Source organism: Struthio camelus, chromosome 2 (genome assembly GCF_040807025.1).
Source record: "Struthio camelus isolate bStrCam1 chromosome 2, bStrCam1.hap1, whole genome shotgun sequence".
Classification (NCBI taxonomy): domain Eukaryota; kingdom Metazoa; phylum Chordata; class Aves; order Struthioniformes; family Struthionidae; genus Struthio; species Struthio camelus.
Window position 1 is genome coordinate 48,779,778 of NC_090943.1, and position 24,911 is coordinate 48,804,688.

The 24,911-nt window shown below is 42.2% G+C and overlaps 1 long non-coding RNA gene across 3 annotated transcripts in view; it reads left to right on the top strand.

The window, feature by feature from the left end:
- Positions 1–3,086: 3,086 nt before the first annotated feature.
- Positions 3,087–24,911, top strand: part of LOC104152513 (uncharacterized) — a 47,523-nt gene continuing 25,698 nt past the window's right edge. For 2 of the 3 annotated variants that reach the window (XR_011139712.1, XR_695976.2), the window contains exon 1: positions 3,087–3,216. This is a non-coding gene — a long non-coding RNA (uncharacterized lncRNA). Of the gene's footprint in view, positions 3,217–12,415; positions 12,563–12,966; positions 13,195–24,911 lie in introns of those variants that run through there. The other variant, XR_011139713.1, reaches the window with a different exon arrangement.

The window sequence follows — 24,911 nt, forward strand, 5'->3', positions numbered from 1 at the left end:
AGCAAGTGAAATATATGCACTTTCTTATAATCTAGCAACAATAATCATGATGATAATTGAGTGCTTTTGCCATTTTTCTATCCCTACGCACCTCTGTATATCTTGAGAAAAGAAGCAAATATCCTGACGTTCTGTTCAGGTTCTTATAACTAGAATCCTGTGAGTACTGTCAAAAATGTCTACTAAAATCCACTTGAATCATTAAGCAAATTTTCTTTAGCCATCTTCCTGCCCCTTGTGTTCCACTTTTTTTCCTATATTAACAATGACAAAGCTGCATGGAAAGCCTACAAGAATGTGTTTTACACAGAATATTGGAAAACATCAATTTGGAGTTTGTGTTCCACAATCCGCGGCACACCCAGTACTAAAAATTGCTTTCATCTTATCAGGAATCAGAAGCAATACCAGACCTGCCTTTATTTCTAACTAACACTTGCAAAATGAAAATGAGCAAGCTTCAGATCAGAAAGGACTTGGAGAGATTGATGGGAAATATTTTCAAATGGTAAATAGTAGGGAAAAAACAAAACCGTCTGGACAGTGCACTAGCAGAAAAAGAGGCAATGTTTGTTCAATAAACTCTTGCAGTTATTGACATATTACAACTAATCAGCATTAAAGGCAAAAAGAAGCTGTAATGTACCCATGTCCTCATCTTTTTGGAATGTTTCCAGTACTAATTACACCAGAGGAGCATCTGGACTGGAATCCTCCTGCTTTTCTAGTCATTACTTAGAGGAACTCTTCAACTGCACAAAAAGTTACAGGCTTTCTGATTTTTGCAGTGATACTCTTCTCCTTTTGCCTTTTTGCAAGGCCATGGATCCACAGCAATAACCCTTTAGCTGAAAGCCTGTTGTAAACTGAACCAACAGTAGCAGATGCACGAACCAGATTTCCCTTGGGAAGAACGTCAAATCAGTCTGACAACAGTAGTGGCAAGTGCTAGCAATGTTCCTTGTCATTGTACGTCTTTGGTATAAATGTCCCTAAAATGTCAATGGCTGATGGTAGATATTGAGTAAAGTATAAATGTTGTAGTGCACAGTGTACATCCCTGTGCTCTCATTCCTAAAAAAATGGCAATGAACCATGATTTATTTTTGGTAGGGGGTAATCGCTTATGCTGTGGCATGGAGCTCTCGTGCAGGCAGTGCTGGGAGTGAATGAGGACAATTCTACATGTGCACGGTAGGATGAACAGTGTTCATTGATTATTTTATTCCCTTATATTTGATATGGTCCAGGTGGATATTTCCTCTTATTGAAGCAGAAATCTTTTAGTATACAGCACAATGAAAAGATCTGTGCAAAAATCAAAATGAGGATATGATTCATTCCTGCTGATGAAAGCAGACCTCAGCATAATAGAAGCAAATTATTCCCTCTCTCCCTATTGTGTCATGGAGGTATCACTAACAGGCTTTGGGGATTTCCAGCCCCTTTTGGCTTCCCATCCGAAAGAAACATTTGCTTTGCTCCTTATGTTCCAGTCTTTTAGGAGAAGTTGTGCTAGCTGCACACCTTGTATTATCCTGGGAATTGTGGCTGCCTTATGACACTGAAATCTCCCTCTAGGCAGATTTTTCCCCTCAGCAGTCCTTCAAGATACGGTATTTTTGCCCTTTTCACTCCAGGGTGCAAAGAAGTTGTTGGTGGGACATAAACAACGAGGGGAATTTCACTTGCAAAAGCACCAGGTTGCTTACCTTTACTACTTTTTACTCATGCCTGGATCATCTTGCATTGGTTTCTATGACAACAGAAAAATAATTTCTTAACGTAAATCAAGTTTGTCACACTTATGCTTTTTGCGTACCACTTGCTGGAGGCTAGATAAGTAATTCTGAAACTGATAGCAGACAAACTGATCTGCTCTGTTTATAAAAATGGAGCTAACAAGATTCTGAAATAGAAAAGGTTCCTTGTTTTCTAGAGAAATCTACTTTGACTAGTGGATTTTTCTTTTACATTTTGGGAAAGAAAAACAAAGATGTGGTGAATACCATAAGTCTTCACTAATCTTTTACAAATGAAGGCTTATGCACAAATCAATTTTATTTCTAAGAAAAGAAGTGTGAATATTCAGCCCATAATTAACATAGGAAGGGGAAAAAAGGAGAAAATTCATAGCAGTTCCTCTTTAGAAAATGTCAAGGAATTTCTGAAAAATCACATTCTGTGCCTGTTTGATACGTGGGGAACCATAATAGTTCTTGATCACCTGGACCCTGGAGTACAGAATCTTAAGTTTAGCTTTCAGTTTCATATTTGTTCCCATCCTTGTCCTCTGACACCTTTTTCATTAAGCTCTGGAAGTATAATCATCAGGTTTATACTGGGAGGACTATTTTGCAGACCGTTTATCCCTACTACACGTGTTTTTGCTGCATAACCATGAGCCTTTTTAAAAGACATTCATTTCTTTACAGTCTTAGTGATGAATGGTCGCATTCTGTGTCTGTTTAATCTGAGGTTATCATCGCTTCTAGTTACGACAAAACTCTTTCAGCAGTTTAGTGAAATTTTTTAGTTCCAATATCGCAATAAATTTTTTGCAGTGGGCCACTCTTGTTAATCCACATCATTAGGTGCCAATAGGCTGTTTTAGTTATGCTGTCTCTGACATAGGGCATATCCTTTTCTTCCTGTGGAGAACAGACTCCATGCGTGAATAAGCAGGATGGGCTATGATATGAGTATAAATGAGCATATTGCCTTCTGTCCACAACACAGCCCCTGCTGATCTCCAAGGAAGATTTACACAATGAGCAAAGGCAAAATCTCATCTTTTGCTGTGGCAGCTAAAGCTTTGTTTATTATTCTTTCACTCCTTAGTACTGGATCCAGCAGAACTCAGTAGGAGTGATCTCTCTTCCTTTCCCATCTTCCTTTCTCTGTTTCTGCTCCACTTCTTTCTTGGCATTTCTCCTTTCTTCATTCTCCTCCTTCCAGCAATTCTAAACCCAGCCTCTGCTGCATGTTGGCTTCATTTCCATTCCATCTGCTAAAATGCATTCATGTATTATGTATCGAATGTTGACATTTATAATGGTGTCAATAGGGTTTTGAGTCAAACTCTCAGTGGAAACAAGCAGTTTGGACAGAGTTTACCTGTCTCATCAGTATCATTTCAGGCTGTTTGCAAACTCAGGAAAGGAGATAATGCACATTTGGGTCGTATTTGGAAGATTTCCTGAACAACCATGAGGGGTAAGAGCATTTTTTGTTTTTTAATGTAAGCTTAGATTCTAAAGAGTATGGTGGTTCCATGTGATTGACACATAAAACGGGGGGACCCCGTGTTTGATAGCAGTAACAGCACTTTATTAGTTAAGTTCTACCGGCTTATAAATAGCAGCTTTGTACTAAGCACTGCACCAGTATATAACAAAAAGGTAGTCTTTGTCCTCAAATATCTGCAGTAAAATGGTGCCCAGCAAGAAGCAATGAGAGCACATGGGTCAACACGATAAGCCTGCTCTAACCCAGCATCCCCAGCATTGAGTGCTTTTGACTCAAACTTAAAAATGCCAAATGACTACCTTCAATGTGAAATAATCACCTCTTACCACCTTCCCTACCTAGTTGGCCAATTTTCTCAAATCCTAAAAATTAAGGTGTAGATATGAAGCATCAGTCTGTCTCAAAATATTCAACAGTCATGGATGATAAGCCTCCGTTTATGTCCACGAAATCTGTGTTCTTTACCTTCATCTGCTACTTCCAAAAGACAGATAGATAGAGGTCTTCATTTCAAGAATCATATATCAAAGTAAACATATGCAAAGGCAGTAATATGAGTGCGTATGTCTTTTGAAGCATCCACATACATACATATATATGATTGGGAAAGGGTTTATACGCTTAAGGCTGCAATTCCACAACAGTTTAATAAGATGAAGCTGCCCTCCACCTTTCCTTAGCTGTTCTCCTCCATTCTTCTCTTCACTCTGATACTTGTCTGATCCTACAGTGAGCCAGTTCAGGGGGAGAAACAAGCAACTCATTTTAGGGGGAAAAGAAAGGAAGCATTTTCTTCCAGCTTAGCACCTTGAACCAATTCACTTCAGGTTGAGATGTGTGTCAGTGCAAGGGAGAGCAGGAAAACCCAGCCAGTAGTGGAGTGAGGCAGAGGAGCATGATAGTTTTGTGGTAACAAGAACCTAGATCAGCTTGGATTGTTACAGAACTGCAGCCTCGGTGGGGGTTTTGAACATCTCAGACATGACTGCTGTATCTATATAAGTACCATAGGTCCATCAAACTTGCTTCAAAAGTATTATGGCATTAGGAATGCTTAAATTTACAACCCTGTTTTCTATTTCTTCTCTTCAGTGCATTGATTGCTTCTCTTTCTCGAAGGTGTTTGCTATGCATCATATTTTCATTTTACTAGAGATCTAGTAAAATGAATCTTTGCATATGTTTACTTTGATATATGATTCTTGAAATGAAGACCTCTATCTATCTGTCTTTTGGAAGTAGCAGGTGAAGGTAAAGAACACAGATTTCGTGGACATAAGCAGAGGCTTATCATCCACGACTTGAATATTTTGAGACAGACTGATGCTTCATATCTATACTTTAATGGAAACAGAGGTGAAAAGAGGTTGGGGAACAGAAAAACCGTTGGTTTTATAAAAGCTTCAGGTCTTCAAAGACTTCACTGCGCATATACCCAGCCAGTTGCACTAGGTCATCTTTACTTTGATCTTGATCTCCAAATGATTCATGGCATTCGGTGGTCAGCTAAATCAGCTTGCTAGTCAAGTGTCAGGAAGTCATAGAAGTCAATCACAGCTCTTCTTTTTGCATCCCACTCTTGTCTTTACTTCATGCAGTTAGTTCACTGGAAGTGTATTTGCAAGGGAGAAAGACCCACTAGTAAAATGGAGAAGAGCTTTCCCTCTGTACGGCCCCACTGCTGTATCCCTGGCCTTGTGTATAAATGTTTTCTCTTGTGCTTGTTTCTTGCTGCTCCTGATCTTTTGCAACATATCTCATTTTCTCTGATCATTCTGAAAACACAAACTGAATCAGATGACACCCTCCAGGGGAGAAACAACTTGTCTTAGGATCAAAGGTTCTGGTTTGTTTCCTGCTAGAGGTCACCTGTTGTACGCATTACATTCACAAGTTATTTTTGAATTACTGTTTATTCATACTAAGTGATTTGAGCCATATATAATATCCTAAAAATAATCCCAGTCTTGAAAAATGCTGAGGGCCACTCAAGAGCTACTGAATGCTTCCCATTCTCCTGAGAGCTGAAGGCTTGGCATATCTCACTGTATTGTGCCTTAACTTTGCTGGTCAGAGCATCACTGAAAAACTTTACCCTGATGCATCTGCTTCCTACCTTTCCTGTTTGCTAATCCTCAGTTTATAGTTACAAAAGACAGCAATATATTTTTTGGAATATTACTCAAAGGAAGAAGAGTTCAGCAGCACTTTTTCATACATAGCACATTTTATTATTATATTTTCTATCCACTCAGCAGTATCTTTACAAAAAAGTATATCTGCTCCTGCAGTTCTGAGTGATGTGGGAGCTATTTAAGAATTGTCTATTGATCTGCTGCTCTGTACTGGGACACTCTGCCTGGAGAGGGAGCTGTGGTTGTTTCACTTCTCTTCCAAAGGGTCAAAAGTTAGCCAAAAAGCAGGCAAGATTAGACAGGGAATAGCAAGAACTAGTGACTGAAATTACAAGTAAATGGTCTCTTTCAGAAGAATGCTATACCTGAGGTGGAACATGATGTAGCCACATCAGCAAAACCTGTCTTCATTCAAGGGGATAATTAGCTTGTTCCTAAGTCCTTCAAGATGGCAGAAAATATTGTCTGTTCGTGGAACAATGAATGATCTGTGGCAAAAGGGATCAAGTTTTCAGGGATATGTCTTAAATCATCTTTCTCTCAACCTCAAAATCATTAGCTGACATGCTTTTTCTAGGCAATTCTTTAATCTCTGATCAAAGTAAAGCTGTCCCTAGACTCAGTGCTTGAAGACTTCAGAATCTGGTCCTGGTCTGTTATTTCCTTCTGTCCTAATTTTCTTTCCAGAATTGTGCACAGGATCCTGAGACCCATGAATACAAAGCCATGAAGGCTGACTAATGAAGTCTTCTTAGAAGACCTGTCAGCTTCAGCGGGATGAGTAGTCTGCACTTAACTGGTGATGTCGGGGAGACCACTTGTGGAGCAAGTTACCATTCATTCTGAGGGAGGAGGTTTTATCAGCCTGAAAGTCCAAAGCCTAGACTGACTCTTAAAAGGGGTAGAAAACCATAAGTGTTCCTGAAATCAGGGAGAAGCGAAGGTGGACAGCATGCCCAGGGGATTTTTTGGAGCTTTGAGTCTACCTTCCATAGCTGTCTAGTCAAATGAACAAAAAAGTGAGATTTTTTTGTAGGAGCATTCCTAATTTCATCCCTCATGACAGCAGTGTAAGCCTCCATGGAATGGACAGAACTAGAAGCAACTCTGGGAAACTGTGTTTTGCATCAGTCACAAGGGTTTTCAGTTTAAACATCCCATTCTGGGACATGTGACATCCATGACTTTTCATATGCTACAGTCTGATCCTGATGTTTCATTATAGGATGACATGTGTCTATCTTACAAGAGAGGCAAAGTTCTTTTATCAGGTGAATTCTGAAGTGCAGCCATCCTACCTGTCACTTTCAGGGAAGAGTGTATTATTTAGTTTTCTTTATTATTTATAGACACTGAGACCCATTAAATCTGTGAAGCTGCATAAATGTTTGCAAAATTGGACTTGAATTATTTAACCCATACTGTACCTGGAAACACATTAAAGCATTACATAATAGAAATCCGAGGGTGATTCATGGAAGAAAAAAGTAACATTGTAAAGATACTTCAAAAGGAATAAAAAGTGATCAGTCATAAAGCTAATATTTAGCAAGGGGAAATGAAATGTCTATAGACAACACACACAAGATGTTTTCAGAGGGCAGTGAATGGAGAAAGATACAAGAAGACTATGCCAGATGGCAGAACCAACAAATGAGAAAATACACTGTACCACTCACAGGCGTTTAACATGGCAATGCATAATCTAGTGGGCTGTATTCTCAGTCGGTGTAGGCTGGAATAACTCCAGTAAAGTCACTGAAGCCAGCACATCCAGCTGAGGACTTGGGGAAATATGTTTTTTATTGGGCGTATTTATATATACCACAATTTGATGCTTCCCATGCTGTTTGTTTTCCCCTTATAACACACTGTCTAAGGGGCAAATTTGGCTTACAAGTCAGTTTGTCAGAAAGTTTATAACCCCCTAACCATATCAACATAATTGTTATCATTTTTAGATCTGATGTGTAGAGAAGCGCTGCAATGCACAACGAACAAAATTCTGAGGGCCACAACAAGTTATCTGTTTTGGACAGTATTAACAAATAGTACACAGACGTGAATAGACTACTGCCTTGAAAACAGCCGTCTGAGCCAGCCGGCTCTCACCAGCATACACCCTGGGACTGGCAGGACCAAAGGTGCTTGGGCAGCCAGCACTCCTGCATGGGTATTACACTTTATCTCCTCTGCATATCAGCTGCTTCTGTCCCTCCATTGTTTCCAGAGGAGGCAGGAACAAGCAATTGCAAATCTATGCACATACTTCCCAAGCTGGTGTCCCATTATATCCCTCGATCTGCCCTGCCTATATTTAATGCAGTAGTGCAGTCAGACACAGGGCACTTTGTACAGGAACACAAAGCCTATGAGCAATTTTAAAGAAAAGGCAAAGCCTTCTGCAGGAAGTATCATTTGAGGGAACTAAACATTGTGTTCTGCAGCATACATAATATATGTAACTGCTTGTGGCAAAATGGCCAGGTCATGTACAAGACAGGACTTGCAGAAAAGCACCAGCCATTTCTAGGGAACCAGACGGCTCCTGTGAGTTTTGGCGAGTCTCTCCCATATTTTCCTTTGGCAGCATGAATGTGGGAGAAGATGACACCATCTGATGTATTTTTCCCTCCAACTCATTGACTTGGACCACTGCAAGTCAAAATCCACCTGTGGTCAAAGTTTTGTAGCAATGACCAGCTACATCAGACCTCCAGGTAAATGGATAGAGTGAGACTTGCAGAGGCTCAGAAAGTTCACTGCTCTCAAAGTGAGTCACTCTGTTATTTCTTCTCTCAGATTGCAACGGGCATCTCAGCACTTTTCTCTCTACTTCTATCCACCATCAAATGCCTTTTAGCCTTGTATACACACCAAATAAATATGACACTGTGGCATATCATGGGTTAAGAGGAAGAGCAAAGAGGAGAAGGTAGGGGTTGAAGTACTTCACTGAACATCTCAGTGAATTCATCAGACAAGCCTTCTGAGATGTGTATTAAGTGAAATGCTTAATTGCTTTTTCTTTTTTTCCTGTTGTCTTCAGATTTGTTACCTGTTTAGAATAGTCATTCATTCTTCTTTTCAGTAAATAGCAGTACTTTGGAATAAAGTTTTTTTGGGGTGATTTTTCCTGAACAGTTCCATTCCTGAGCATTCAAATTCAGTAGAAAAACATTATGAGTTATAGCTTCACAATTCCATTATGAAACTCCTCTCTAGATGCAAGATGTCCTGATTTCTGAACAGTGTGGACAGGTACTGACAAGCAGAGAAGACAGAGTACATGTTCGGCATGGTCAGGACCTCTCTCAGGTCCTCCTCACTATGGATGTAGCCATAACAGCACAAATATTAGCGACCTACTAGTCTTCCAGCCTGTTCCTCTCAGACCTCTGATATATGATCTTGCCAAGCATCTATTCTCTAACCAGAACTCACTTGTTGCAATAGGTAGGATACCACTAGTGAATGAATTTTATGACTGAACAGTGAAAAGAGGCACAGGAATAACTTAAAAAGCCAATTCAGGTGTTTTTATCAGTGCTGTTAGTGCAGCATAGGTGTATACCGTTATGCCCGCTCCAAGTTGGCTGTACTGGTTCATGTTCATGCTGGAACGGCTAAAGCAGCACAGCTTGTGTGTACAAGCTGTTATTTAACCACTGAGAGAATACAGATAAAGAGCCTCTGCTGGAAGGTTGTAGCCTGAGTCTCTAGCAGTCCGCCTATAACTGCTGCACCAGTAGTAACATTGGGGACAGTATGGAAGGGAAGTGATTTTCAAGAAACCATTTTCCTGTTAATGTGGGAGTCCATGTTCAGGGCCTGCAGGAGAAGAATTCAAGGTTGAGCAGGCTGCTCAACTCTTTCTCCTCACTCCAGAGATGCTTGGGAACCTCATCCATACTTGGAAGTTAAAGCAGAAATGCTATTGGAGAATCTGCAGTTCTTGTAGTTCGGGTGTTTTTTAAAGACTCCAGAGAAGGAGGTCTCCTTGGCAATGTACTCTCTCTTCTCTCCTTGGGCATCCATTCGTGAAATATATGAGGCTGGAATTAGAAAGGCAAAAATATAGTCTTGTGAGATAGGGTCACTCCTAGGATTAAGGAGGAAAATGATGGCATCATCCACCTAACTTGCTGATGTAGTTGGTCAGGCTGCTTTTATGGTTGGTGATTGGTGATTGGTATCTCCCAAGACCCATTCAACCTACCAAGCTTACGCTTCTTAGGATGTGATAACTGCCCCCCACAACTGCTGATCTCCACTGACTATAGAGATAGGCTCTTTACCAAGGTTAGCCTCGATGCTTACTATCTAGCAGACTAAACTTGGGTGAAATGAATGCCCTCCTACATGACTAGATTTTGTTAGTACTTTATGCATGGTCTCCACAGACTACAACCAGCTTGGCTGCTGCAGCCCCTCATTTGGGTATTGCAGCTCTGTTTCTCAGGCACTACCTTTTTCCACTGACAGTGTAAGGAGCTAAGCGTGGCAGTTCTGGATCACAGCAATCAAAACTTTCTCCCCTTCAAATACCAGGGATGTCAAACTGGATGCAACCTCAAATCCCTGTAGTTCAACGTCCCTCAGAAAGCTTTATGTCTGGGATAGCATTTAAACTGATTAGCTGAACTCCAGATGAGCTTTCATTTCTTACTTGTACATAGATACGTATCTTTGTCTCTGCTCAGCTGCCTGAATGTCAAGTATTGTCAAGCAAGGCACAGAAGAACCAGGTGGGACAGAGACTGGAAGAGGCTGTTGTCTCACAAGAGAAGCCAGGAATGTTTTAGGGACAAGTTAAGTTCCTTGGAGATCATAAGGAGGTTTGATGAACCAGGGTCTATAATTCTACTGGAACATGGTGAAATGGGGTGGGTGTTCCTGGCACTCAGAGGCAGATTTGCAGTGTATGTGCAGTTGCAAGATACGCAGGCTGTACTGTTCTTCATCTGCCATTGAGGCCTCTCACAGAGGGGAGACTCTCAGCAGATGATTTTTAAAGATCATTTTAGAGGCTATATCAGTCTTTGTCATTTGATGGTTTGAGCTTTATGAACTAATTTTCAGAGACAGTGCTCACCTGCAGCCCAAGTAACTAGATTTTGGGGGATTTGAGCTTGCAATTAAAAAAGTTAAGGTCTCATGACTCGATCCTATGAATTCTTAACTAACATGAATTGTCCTGTTGATTATGCAATGGAAAAAGTATTACTTCTGCATGTGAGAGCTGCAGGATTGGATCCTTGAGGGTTAAGAGTCTCCTAGTTACGGTTGGTTTCCCAGTTTGGGCAGCCTCCAACAAACTGAAGACAAGCACAGCATCAATGTACAATATATAATACCATTTCTGACACATTGCATCTTGCTATGCCATCTTTTCTTAAATCAGAACCTATTTTCACTCTTATAATTTAGTAAAGCATGATATGAGGCATCGAATAGAAGGCACTTCTTTTGAACTTGACTAAAAATAGCTTTCCTTGCACAGTGAGCTCATAGCTTCTTGCTTTATCTTATGGTCAGTTAGCTCCCCCTTCATACATACACATATTTTATGAAGTGGGTTCTTACAGCTGAGGTCTCTAAATTATTAATTTACTTTGTGTTTTGTTTTAATAGTTTCCTGTTATAAGAGTTCTCAGAAAAGGAGTTGGCTTTTATGCAAATGCACATTTTGCAGACATAACATCTATTCTTGTACATGCAAGTATATGCTCTTATGCTTTTCATTTGAAAAGCAGTAGTTTTACTGGTTGCTGAGGAAGAGTTTAATTGGCATAGCTTTGTCATCTTTGGGTTTCGTTAATCTCGGTGACTGTAAATTTGCAAAATAACTTGTACGCTTCTACTGGTCAGACTTAATATAGGACCCAGTTCTGAGTGAAAACTGGGCCCTGTTCTTACTGCGTCGGGTCCTGGGCGCAAGGTCGTGGGAAGGGCAGGGAGCAAAGACCAACATTTGCACTTCCCAGCCTTCTAAGGCAAGACAGAGTAGCTTCAAGGCAGTGGTAAGTTATCTTCTGTTTTCCAAGGTTTTCTGTTAAATCCGGGAATCAGAGAGCCATGATTCTGATCATGGTCTGTACAATTTCTGTCTAGTTGGCTGTCCATTTTAGGCTCTACTTGTGTTTTAGATCCCTTTGTTCCCATTGCCAGTGTGACTGCCAGGAATTATAATGGTGTTATCTCCCATTGCAGGAGAACATTGTGTTAGTGAAAAAAGGAAAGGCAGAGAAATTGAATTCTACATTTTAGTGCTGTAGAACTGCGGTGAATTAGCCCTCCAAAAGTATTAAGAAGTTCGGTCTTCTCTGATCCACCACTGACAAAAAACTTCTGCATGATGCAATCCTAATTATTCAGCCTAGTGGCATCGTTAATACGGGTGCAGATTATTGTTTCAGTTTATTGTACGTTTTCTCTTCAGTATTTCTAGTGACAGCAACACTAGGTATAAGAAATCTATCAGCCACATCTCATGGTAGCAGTTTGACTTTTCTTTACACCGTATAGGTTATGTTAGAATGAGATAGCCAGAAATATTTATTTGTGGTAACTATTGCTCATTTTCCACTGGATGCAGGAAACAAAGTTGTCCTTTAAAAAATACATGGTAATAGAAAGAGCACTCTAAGCCCCAAATCACAGAATCACAGAATCACAGAATCGTTTAGGTTGGAAGGGACCTCTGGAGATCATCTAGTCCAACCTCCCTGTTCAAGCAGGGTCACCTAGAGCATATTGCCCAGGATCACATCCAGACAGGTTTTGAATATCTCCAGGGAAGGAGACTCCACCACCTCTCTGGGCAACCTGCTCCAATGCTCTGTCACCCTCACAGTGAAGAAGTTTTTTCTCAGGTTCAGATGGAACTGCCTGTGGTTCAGTTTGTGCCCGTTGCCTCTTGTCCTGTTGCTGGGCACCACGGAGAAGAGGCTGGCCTCATCCTCTTGACACTCCCCCTTCAGATACTTGTACACATTGATGAGATCCCCTCTCAATCTTCTCTTCTCCAGGCTGAACAGGCCCAGCTCTTGCAGTCTTTCTTCAGAGGAGAGGTGCTCCAGCCCTCTAATCATCTTGGCAGCCCTCCGCTGGACTCTCTCCAGCAGTGCCGTGTCTCTCTTGTACGGGGGAGCCCAGCACTGGACACAGTACTCCAGGTGAGGCCTCCCCAGGGCTGAGGAGAGGGGCAGGATCACTTCCCTCCACCTGCTGGCAACACTCTGCCTCATGCACCCCAGGAGACCATTGGCCTTCTTGGCCACAAGGGCACACTGCTGGCTCATGTTTAACTTGTTGTCCACCAGGACTCCCAGGTCCTTTTTGGCAGAGCTGCTTTCCAGCAGGTCAGCCCCCCAGCCTGTACTGGTGCGTGGGGCTATTCCTACCCAGGTGCAGGACCTTGCACTTGCCTTTTATTGAACTTCAGGAGGTTCCTCTCCGCCCACCTCTCCAGCCTGTCCAGGTCCCTCTGAATGGTAGCACAGTCTTCTGGTATGTCAGCCTCTCCCCCGTTTGTGTCATCAGCAAACTTGCTGAGGGTGCACTCTGTCCCTTCCTCCAGGTCATTGAGGAATATATTGAACAAGACTGGACCCAGGACTGACCCCTGGGGGACACCACTAGCCACAGGCCTCCAACTAGACTCTGCGCCATTCACCACAACCCTCTGAGCTCTGCCATCCAGCCAGTTCTCAATCCACCGCACTGTCCACTCGTCTAGCCCACACTTCCTGAGCTTACCTAGGAGGATGTGATGGGAGACAGTGTCCAAAGCCTTGCTCAAGTCCAGGTAGACAACATCCACTGCTCTGCCCTCATCTACCCAGCCAGTCATTCCATAGTAGAAGGCCATCAGATTGGTCAAGCATGATTTCCCTTTGGTGAATCCATGCTGACTACTCCTGATCCCCTTCTTGTCCTCCAGATGCTTAGTGATGACCTCCAGGATGAGCTGTTCCATCACCTTTCCAGGGATGGAGGAGAGGCTGACAGGCCTCTAGTTTCCTGGCTCCTCCTTCTTGCCCTTTTTGAAGGCTGGGGTGAGACTGGCTTTCTTCCAGTCCTCAGGCACCTCTCCTGATCTCCAGGACCTTTCCAAGAGGATGGAGAGTGGCCTAGCGATAACATCCGCCAGCTCCCTCAGCACTCGTGGGTGCATCCCATCGGGGCCCATGGATTTGTGGATGTCAAGTTTGGACAAAAGATCTCTAACCTGATCCTCCTCAACCAAGGGAGAGTCTTCCTTTCTCCAGACTTCCTCTCTTGTCCCCAGGGTCTGGAATTCCTGAGGACTGGCCTTAGCAGCAAAGACTGAAGCAAAGGCGGCATTCAGTAACTCTGCCTTCTCTGTATCCTTCGTCACCAGGGCACCCGCCCCATTCAGCAGCGGGCCCACGTTTTCCCTAGGCTTCCTTTTGCTATTGATGTATTTGAAGAAGCCCTTCTTGTTGTCCTTGACATCCCTTGCCAGATTTAATTCCAACTGGGCCTTAGCCTTCCTCCTCACATCCCTGCACGCTCTGACAACGTCCCTGTATTCCTCCCAAGTGGCCTGTCCCCTTTTCCACATTCTGTGTACTTCCTTCTTCTGCTGGAGTTTTGCCAGCAGTTCCTTGCTCATCCATGCAGGTCTCCTGCCCGCTTTGCTGGACTTCTTCCTCAGAGGGATGCACCAATCTTGAGCCTGGAGGAAGTGATGCTTGAATATTAACCAGCTCTCTTGGACCCCTCTTTCTTCTAGGGCCCTACCCCATGAGATTCCCCTAAGTAGGTCCCTGAAGAGGCCAAAGTTAGCTCTCCTGAAGTCCAGTGTTGCAATCCTACGCATTGCCCTGCTCCCTCCTCGCAGGATCCTCAACTCCACCATCTCATGGTCACTGCAGCCAAGGCTGCCCCCAACCTTCACCTCTCCAACTAGACCTTCTTTGTTTGTTAGTACAAGGTCTAGCATTGCACCTCTCCTTGTTGGCGTCTCCACCACCTGAGTCCGGAAATTATCATCAATCCTCTGCAGGAACCTCTTTGACTGTTTGTGCCTAGCTGTGCTGTCTTGCCAACAGATGTCAGGGTGGTTGAAGTCTCCCATGAGAACCAGGGCCTGTGATCGTGAGGCTACTTCCAGCTGTCGGTAGAAGGCCTCATCGACGACTTCCTCCTGATCAGGTGGCCTGTAGTAGACCCCCACAACAGTGTCACCCATGTTAGCCTGCCCTTTAATCCTTACCCATAGGCTCTCAACTTGCTCTTCATCCACCCCAAGGCAGAGCTCCATACATTCTAGCTGCTCCCTCACATAAAGAGCAACTCCACCAAAATATTTTACAATTATTCCTATCTAGAAAATGAGTTAGGATGTGCTTATCTCTTGGCAACTTCACCCACGCTTAAAAGTGTACTTGAATGCTTTTCTTGTGCACGGTACAGTCAGGTCTCCTGTCCTTGCATGGATTGTCCATTTTTATACTTACACATTACGCTATAAAATCTGGGCGTTTTGATGGGAAAGTATTCATGATATTGTAACTTTAAGTTCAGGTAGTATTTTAAAGTGAGTTGTATTTCTGAGCCAGAGGTTCTCTCCCATATCTGTTAAAAACCAAGTTGCTGGAGGATGGTGAGAAGGGAATTGACACTCCCAAATTTCAATCAAGTAGGAAAGCCCTTCTCATACTCCTGCATTAGCCTGGCATTACTTTGTGGGACCGTGAGCCACCACATGTTTCTTGAGGAAAGCTGCGACTGATTATTAAGGGTCGCATGACTGATTGCTCTGAAGACCTGAAGAGACTTGCAAAGGGATTAACAAGGGAGAATAGAAAATGCTCTTGACACAAATGACCTAATTAGAATAGATTAATTTAGAAAAGAAGACAAGTTTAAAGGTGTCGGGTGCATTTTTATTCTCCCATGCAGCCTGCATAGGATGGATCAGCTTTATAGATGAGTTGGGTAAAATGAACAAACAAGATAGAAAACAGCCATGGATGTTTGTGTTACTGAAATAGGACCCGGTCCTGCCACCTTTAGTCAGGTAAAAATCATTTCTGTTTCAGTGGGGAGTTTTGTCTTAGGACTCTGCACTAAGGCCACTGCTCTATTTTAAAATGAATACATCCAGAGACAAGCGCTTGCAGATCCCACTTTGTTGATGAGACAATTCAGACATGTAACAGTAACATATTTTTCTAGAGGTCACATAGATGGGCAAATCAAAGGTACAGAAAATGAGCAGCACCTAGACAGCTTTCCTCCACCAAGCCCTTAGTTCAATGTTGTAGGAGCTGACAGAAGACCTGAGATATTTTTGATTCAATGCTCCTTCAAACTGTCATTCTTAAGAGGTTTTTCCTTTTTGGGAAGCATGCTATACCTCATTAGAACAATGTCAGCCATTTCCAATTAATTGTTCTGCTATAGGTGTCCAGTAGCACCAGAAAGCTACATTAACCACAAAAATCCTGAATGATCTCATCTCCAGATATTAGTGTACAAGTGTGTCCTGTTTCTAAATGAAGCAGGTTCGCAGTTCTCATTTATATTTCAAGGAAAATCTGCTTTGTGATAGGTTACTTCAAGAGCACAACACACTTAATGTGTTTAAGCTGTTAAGGATATGCAGGAGTAACACATTAAATGTTCAGGTAGTGGTGCAGAAAATTAATAAGGAGATTTGAAAAAAAAATTAAGACAGACAAGCAAGAGCCAAGGCTAGATTACATGGATGTTTTAAACTGTGTCTATTGATTCAAAAGGCTGTACTATTAGTTTTGAAGGGATTCTGAGTTTGTTTGCAGGAGGAAAAAATTTCAACAGATTTGCAGAAGTCTAAGAAATTAGAGTGATACTAACACAACTTGACAACACCTTACCAGGTCAATCTCATTTTTCAAAAAAGCATTTGTTATGATGTCTAGAAATCTCCTGAACAACCAGATTCAAATGCTTCCTTCCACTATTAGCTCATGAGGGCCATAAAAAGAAGAAGAAAGTCCAAATACAGTGTCCTTTGCAGTTTACCAAGGTAACCCAGAAGACATCTAGCAAGTGGTAAAAATTCAGCAATGGATTCCATAGTTTCCTAGTCAAAGTGGAAATAATGGGATGAGATGTCCTGTTGTACTGCTGCACAGTAGCTTTTTTTTTTACTTTGCACTTGAAACAGGAGACCTGATCTTGATCTCCAGGGTAAACATGATCTCTAGAGAAACCCCCCACAGAAGGGACGAGCACTGAGTACTTCAAACATATCAATCCTTCAAGACAATTAAGCTCATGTCTAAGTTTGTAATGTGGAGCTAGAGCTGGTCTGTCAGCCTCACAGTTATCAATGCATAAGTGTAAATGCAAAAGTCTGTTTTGATTCTGCTAAGCAATCCCTCACCACAGACATAATCCAAAATATGTTAGGAGAAAAGAGCCTTGCTGTTGACTCAACAGCATGAAGCTCGCTTCATTCCAGCAGGGAATTTAGAGGGTACTAAAAAACTGTTGACAAGATAAGAGGGTCCACTGAAGAACCATCGACTTACACTATCGACTATGACCCTACTGAAACTTAATAGCTGTGTTTTATAGGAACAGCCAGTGTTGCATTAAGAAAATTTTATGGAATAGCATGATGAAGCACTGTAAATGTCACTGTTACAGCCTTAACTCTGCCCCTTTATCTACCACAGTACCAGAGTGTTTCTCTAGCAGTGCACACTTTAGGATAAGTGACTAGCTGAAAGCAAATCCTGGAAAGCTCAGCTTCTGTTAACACGTATCTTCAGATATTTCCCTCTGCACCTCTGAAGTACCTCCCAAGCCAGTGATGCCTCACCCCCTCTAAATAAGCAGTCATCTTCTGATATCCTTTTTCTATGCAGTTTGAGGGAAAGGAAGTTCTGTAACTGTTCTGTGCATTCCCTGGATATTCCGAGAAAGACTTATTGAATTTACTGTTGGCTAAGCATTACCTGGCTCAGGTAATGCCTCAAGACCATGGGAGGTGCTGTTTTAGAGAACAGCCATGCCTCTACCAACATGAGGCTATATCTCTTTGCTGCCCTAATAGTCAGCAAGAATATGACACAAATATGCTCCTTTCACTGTTGTGCTGTGTTTACAAACTGCAACCAAGAAAATGCATCACCTGAAAATGCATCAGCTTAAATCAATACTAACAGTAATTGAAAGAATAATTTCTACAGATTAAATGTTTTCACTTCAGCCAAAGGCCAACACTTCAGCCATCAATGTTTGTCAGTCGCTTGTTCATCATTTTGTCATATTTCAATTCTTTTATAATCATATTATAATTTTTCTGAAAAGAAAAAAAAACTTGAAAGATCCCCTGTTCTTAGTGATAAATATTTTGCTATGTATATGCCTCATGAAATCTGAATAAGAGCCTTAACAGGACAACTGTGCCCAATTCCTAATCATCTATTAATAATTTTTGTAGTTAACCAATGTCTGAGCACTGTATCGTAAAATAGGTGCTGAGTTTGATTCTTTGTGGCCTTGCAGATCACAGTTCACACCTTCCCATAATTAGTATAAAATCTTGCTTCAGCAGCAAAGAGGAGTTTCACACCTGCTTTTTGCACAGGTTGTGAGAAAGAGCAAACTCATAAGCTGCAGGCCCCCACTATTTGGAAAAAATAAATGTTCTTTCGTCTAGGTGACTATCTCCATCAATTAAGTTATTCAAATCCAATTAGCGTTTTCCAGAGGGTGCTTTATCTTTTATGGTTCTTTCAACTTAAACAATAAAACAAACAAGCAAAACCCACAAACCCACTCTCACCTTTCTCAGTGTCACAATGAATTAACTGCCTGCTCACCAGAAAGTGCGCAGTGATGCTAACGTTTCTAGTCAGGCATGCTCTTTGCCTTCATCTAAGGGAGGGGAGCAACTCCGATGTTCATTTGAGGCAGTCATCACAGTCACAAGAGAAGGGCAAGTCTACACACCACTCTGTCTACACCCCAGCACCCATGGCCTACAGTGATCTTCTTACTTCTGCAGCAAGAACTTCTGAATGCAACTTGCCGGTGCAGGCAATCACAAGCCTGGCTACTGTACCTGCAAGAGTAGCTTAACCTGTGCTCTTGACTCAAACAGCACTGCCCATGTGCTAAAAGTTTAGCACACGTGTGAGTATTTGCAGGACCCAGGCCCAGCATAGTTGTTTCCCACAGAGGACTTGAAACCAGACATTGAAAATGCAATGCTACCACATAGTAACCTGTTGTGCTATCTGGACACTGCTAGAAGCATTTTGTTTCTTGTAAGCAGACTGTGACTCTATTTTCTCTGTAGCTGGACTACTGAATTGCGAGCCAGGTTAGCATGCCATGTTATAACATGCAAACTTCAGTGTTTAATCAGTTCTGACCAAAATCTTCCAAATTACAAAATAAGGATAGTTCCCATATCTTTAATTTCCTTTGTTGAAACATACCTGATACTCAGACTCAACATTAGTTGGCAATGTGAATCAACTCCAGGTCGTTTACTCAGCAGTGATACTGATTGGCAGTCCTAAGAGAAACACCCAGATGCTCCTGTTCATTTCTTGCCACCTTGCAGGGCTCTAATGGACGACTGCAATCCAAGAGAAGACTCATAAAACTAGAAAGAGGGATAAATAAATGCCAGACATAGTGGGAAGCCTGTAAGACCAGAGAACAAGCTGTTCTGCCAGTGACTCAGAAGCAACCTCCTCCCTTAAGAGGCATTATATGCTTTTTGTTAGAGGGCAGGATTTCAGAATATGAGAGACTTGGTGGATATAAATAATAATATAACTATTTGGGAACTTGTGTAGTCAAGAAAACTGATCCAGACAAGCTGGCTGTGAGTGCTCATAAAAATTTATTGCCCTGAACTGAAGCAATGCAGGACTTGCAGAGTTAGTTCTCTAACCCTTCTATCTGCAGCAGGTGCAGATGCTGGAACGCAGGTGGGCCTCAATAGTTGTCAGGGATGGAGCAAACTAGGAATTGGGGTCAAAACCAAACATCACCAATAAATCTGAAAGAGAGAAAACAAACCTGCCACAGTGTCTTTAAATGAGAGGAGTCCAAAATACTTGTTGGTGACATCTAAAAAGACAATTTGACATGAAACTTCTCCTCCTCTCCTCCTCTGGTCTCTCGTGCACAGCCTTTCTATCTTCAGTCTGATATATTATGTAGGATTCTGCTGCAAGGATAGTGCAAATTCCATATCATGCTTCTTCTCTTTGTCCTGCTCTGTTTCCACAACCGGTGGAATTTTAACCTAATGGGATAAACAGTGACTAGAGATCAGATCTACACAATCCTAGTTCCTTCACTGCGTGGAATCAGAGGGAAGAGCACTGCAGATAGGGGTAATTTGTCAGATGGCCTAGATGGAAGCTGGGAATATTGTGGAGGGCATAGCTGGAGGCAGCAGAAGGGGAATGGTACACAAATCTGTAGGAATTCAATATTCATTTGTTTAGTTGCTCATAGAGCAATGTGCCTACCTGAGAAAACACTTGTAACAAGCTTTGGCACCAGGTTCTGCCTTGTGATGCTGGAGAGAGATAACAACAGAATTTGCCCTGTGACATTTGAATAGTTAAATGGGTTCTGTTTAAGGAATCATGGGCAATATGACAAGTATTGTGATTATTAATGGGTGTTGACATAATGCCCATTTATTCTGGGTGAGGTAGCTGATTTTAACCATTGCACCAACTTTCTATGCACTAACATGAAAATGCACCAATCTGTGAGGAACATGCACAGCTACAAGCTGAGCACATGAATTTTGGATATCTGAGAATGTGACTGACTGAATCTACCTAAACCTCCTCTTCTCTCTCTTGGCCACCAGATTTGCTGTTTCTTCTCCCTCAAAAGCTCTGGTCACAGATTTGCCTCTAGCGTCTCCGTCCAAAGCTTTTTCCTTCCAGTTATTCATATTGACTGGCTAGGTCTACAGGATGATTTCTGGGTATCCTTGAAGCACTTATACTGGCCACTAGCCGTTCAATGCCAGAAGCAAGCTATCCGTAAAAGCAGCACTCAAGGATCCTGGAGTCATCCATACTCACTGAATGCGTGATCCAATGCTGGTGAGATCTTATTAGCCAGGTCGTAGCACGGGGGAAACTATTTCAAGACAGAATCACTGTGTTGATTATGTGTCCCTGCAGTGCAAACCCAGAATCCAGTGCTGGCAGCATTTACAGAACTATTCAGCAGGATTAGGCAACTCTACAGAGTCCCAGATTAACATCCAGAGAAGAGAGCAGAAATTGTAACAGCAGTCATTTTGGTTGACCCTTGGATCCCTCATTCATTCCAAAGACAACTTTGTGGATAACTAAATGACAGGTTTAGTTTTGAAATGCAGAAATTACTACTAGTTTGAAGAAATGCTACCAAGATAGATAAACTTACCAACCACTGTTTAACTGCCCTCTGAGGAGGGTTGTAGCACTGACCTGGAGGAAAACCCTTTTTTGATACTAATGATTAGGCTGAGCTCCTGAGTGATGCTACAAAGATTGCCTCCTGAGTACGCAACAATTTTATAGTCATCCACAAATCCAGGAGTTTCTGGATGATCTATTCCAGTTATGACAAGTGGTCACTGTCACCGTTTGTCACAATATGAGAAGGATGAGGTCAGATAACGGACAATAAGGGTTTGAACAAAGCTGGTGACTGCCTGGTTCTGTGTAATGCTGAATACCTGCTGCTTTTCTGGAATTCATGTTCCCATGTCATATCTTGTTGTGTCACTTGGCAGAGTGCTCCCAGATGCTCAGCCTAGAAATGACTGCTGCAACCATCCAGTCTGAACAACTGCGTAACCTGGGCCACAGGGTTTAACACACAATAGTACTTCTGCCGATCTGATCCAGGCTGCCACTTCTCAGGGAGTGGGAGAATACCCAGGTCTCATATACAGTCCTGAATGAATGGTGACTTTGTTCGGCAACTGATGGATGTGAGAAAGTAATCAGACGCAAGGTTTCTCATGAAGTCACCCATTAGGGTAACGCACATCAGATAGGTGCTGAGCACTCTGCATGTGGTGTTCTTTGTCTAACTTAATATTTTATACTTTACAGTAGTTTGGCTAGTCAAGGTGGGAGTCATCTCACCTGACATCAGAAGTCTTCATCTGAGCTGGCCTTTGTAATCAGTGGAGAAAAGTAGGTACTTATGAAAGATGAGTCATCTGTCCTCTTTTAGATGTCTGGATTAGGATGAGATGACTCATATCCTTCCCAATGACTACAAAGGGAGTTCAAATAGCAAGCTCAGAAATAGACATTTATATTGTAATGTCTAAAGGTAGATGAATGGAGTACCACTCTTAATGTCTTGAGGTGTGTCACCGTTTACTCCCACTGCCTGGCCTGTCATTTCTAAATAAAACAATACATTTGTTCTGGGAATGACGTACCTAATTCGTACCTACTTCCACTCCCGCAAATCTAAAGATTTGGAACAAGTTCCCTGAGGTCAGTATGAGTATGTGGTGTGAATGAGAGGACATTGCTTCACATGCCTAAATTTAAGACTGGTTAAGAGCATTAGGACTTCTTCAGTCTTGTTCCTTATTGCACGCAGGCAAATCGCAAAGCCTCTGGACAGCCTTGCTGCTGCTGCTGTTGGGATCGTAGAACCGTACAATTTTAGGGACAGAGTTTGAATTTGCATTTAAAAAGCAGGAGTCAAAGCAAGACGTTTTGGTGCCCGTCTTTCCTTTTCCCCCTATTCGTTCTCTCCTTCCTTCCTAATCCGGGCTTTTCCAACCATCTCCACCGTTGCCTCCTGCTAATCTCATTACTGCAGACCTGCAGCCTTCTGTCTGGCTCTAGTGAGCCCTTCCTCTGCCATTTACCATCTCCTACTTTTGCCCCTTTTGCCACCTCCTTGAGTGAGCGCTTTCAAAGTGGAAATAGCCCATGTTCAGACAAAGTTTTTAAAATATCTTACAGAAATGTCTTCTGTCTCTGGTTTCTCTTTAGCCAGCTTCTATCTTTTTTCCTGTTGTTTTACAATCACGTTTCCTATTATTTTTTAAATTATATTTCTCCTTCCCTCTCCTGCCCCCAGAGAGCCACTAGGAGACCAAGCATATAAGGAGTAGACAGAGCAAAAAGAGAGACGTTAACACCATATCCCGGATTCTGCCAGCAGTATGAAGTAAATTGATGTCCCAAAGAATTTTTTCCACCCTAATCTCTTTTGCCTTTTTCCTAAAATTATTGGTTACTTATGACATCAATACAAACTTCTCCAGCAGAGTGATTTTCAGTGGGCTTTATCCCTTTAAATTAGATTTTTCTAATCTAATAACTAACTTCATCAAGCAGCCAAAATCAATGCTGTGTATTAGACATGGAACCAAACCCATTAAGGCCTTATTATTCAAGCATGCACCTCCCTTCAGCTTTTATCTCTCCTCAAGGGTTTTCAGGGTAAAGCAGGCTTTTGGTTTTTTTTGTTTTTTGTTTTTTAATTAGCCCTTTTGCCCTGGAGTCTTCTATTTGATTTTCCAGTATCCAGGGAAGTATTTTTTCAACTGCTCGATACTTAAATAGAAAATTTCGCCTCTTAGTTCTTCATTACCAGCGATAATAAAGCTATGTGGAAGACATTCTGATAATGTAGAGACAGGAAAGCACAAAAGCAAAGCAACACTTCACAGGGGCATTAGCTCTGATATTAGAATCTTATTCGTCTGGCTCACTCATAAAGGACAAGTTAGCAATTCACTGGGGTGCAGTTCACACATATACATTAAGGGGCATGAAAGGGCCTTCAGTTCAGTAGAGCTACTGGAGCTGCCTGATTGCAGTGCCCTTGAGCGTGTGGAGTTTCGTGAGAGCTGTTGCATTTTTATTTTTTCCTTAACTTGTTCAGTTTCAAACGGACAACAAACCTCCTTCTTAGCTATTTTTGTGTGGTACTGAACTGTTTCAAACAAACAGCTGCCAAAGTCTCTGTAGCTTGTTGAAAATCTGGTGTGCAGAATCTCTGACTAAGAATCTACATCTTTCTGCAAAAGAGAATTTAAGGAGCTTGAGAGCCAGTGCAAGCGAATGAGATCTGGGCACTTTGTGAAGTCTTACTTTTATTGTTTTAAAACTAGATATTGTGTAAAGACAACCCTATGTGAATTACCAGCATGCCATCTTCCAGAGACCAATGCAATTGGAAACAGTAACTTTCAAGGGAAACTATTCTCCTTGTCTTATTGAAATGAGGGCTCTGTGACCTAGAAGTAGCCACTTAATGTCAACACAAATTTTTTCATTCACTGATCATTTTGCTACAAATCCTCAGCTAATGAGTTCATCTTTCCATGTCAAAACCGTATCCTCCCAAGCCCCATAAACCTCCAAAACCTGGGAACGACAAGTTTGTTGTGCATTGTTTTGGGGAAAAATTCAGTAATAGCAGATGAAAAATGGAATATATTGGAACACTGCAAAAGAACTGAAATTGCCAGAAATGGGTGTCAGAGAGACAATTTTGCCACTTTCCTAGTCCAATAGGGTCATTTTCAAAGTTGATTTTTAGTGTAAGCTTGTTAGAAGTGAGCCCTAGACCAGTACTGAAGGCTCTGAACTGTGTATTAATTTTCATATTTATTCTGTACATTTTCATATTTAAATTGGGTTGCCACAGAATTCCTGTTCCATCTCATCGGAGCACTCCAGACAAAAGCAGACTTACAGCAGAGCTCAGCACCATCTTACTCATTTTATGGATTTGGAGATATGTGATTTTCTTTAGTCAGTGGCACAAGCATCTGAGCTAGTTTTTACTACGATTGCATGTGTTTCTCCTCCTAGCACTTCTATGGGATCCACTTACTCGAGGGGAGCGGGCTGGCCACACAGGCAGTTCACTGTCTTTGCAGCACCCCACACATGCCTATTTCTCTTGCAGCTTTCTGATGGGACTCTAGGAGCAGGGTCCATGGCTGGGAAGAGGAGGAGCATAGACCAGCTGCCCTCTGCTTTAGCCCGATGTAAGGTTGTTCATGACAGCTGCTTAGCAGGGAGCCTGGCCATCTCTTTCCTGGATCTGAACAACCCTTCTGGTACAGATAACTGGAGCCTACAGGTCCCCTCTTGAAATCCTCAGATCTGTTCCACAGCAAGTAGCAATCGGCAGCAAACCACTCTGCTTTTTGACCTTCTCTCATACAGAAGGGTGATTTGAATAAATGTCTTTATCTGGCAGCAGATAAAGTGCTGGCTGATAAGTCAAGGAATGTCAAGGACTGAAGTGCTGGTCTTTGTGGCAGTATCTGCCCTGCCTTAAGGCAACCCTCCAGTCCAGACAAATAAGTGGAGTTAGCCGTTCAGAGCCTGTGGCAAGCTTTGGCGTACCTGATATGCTGGGGTACGTGGACAGCATGGGCTGTTCACAAGTGACCAGATGGTCAGGAGCTAGGCAGGACTGTGTTTAGAGCTGGGTTTTAGCAGTGTAGACAAAATGGGACGTTTACCCATAACC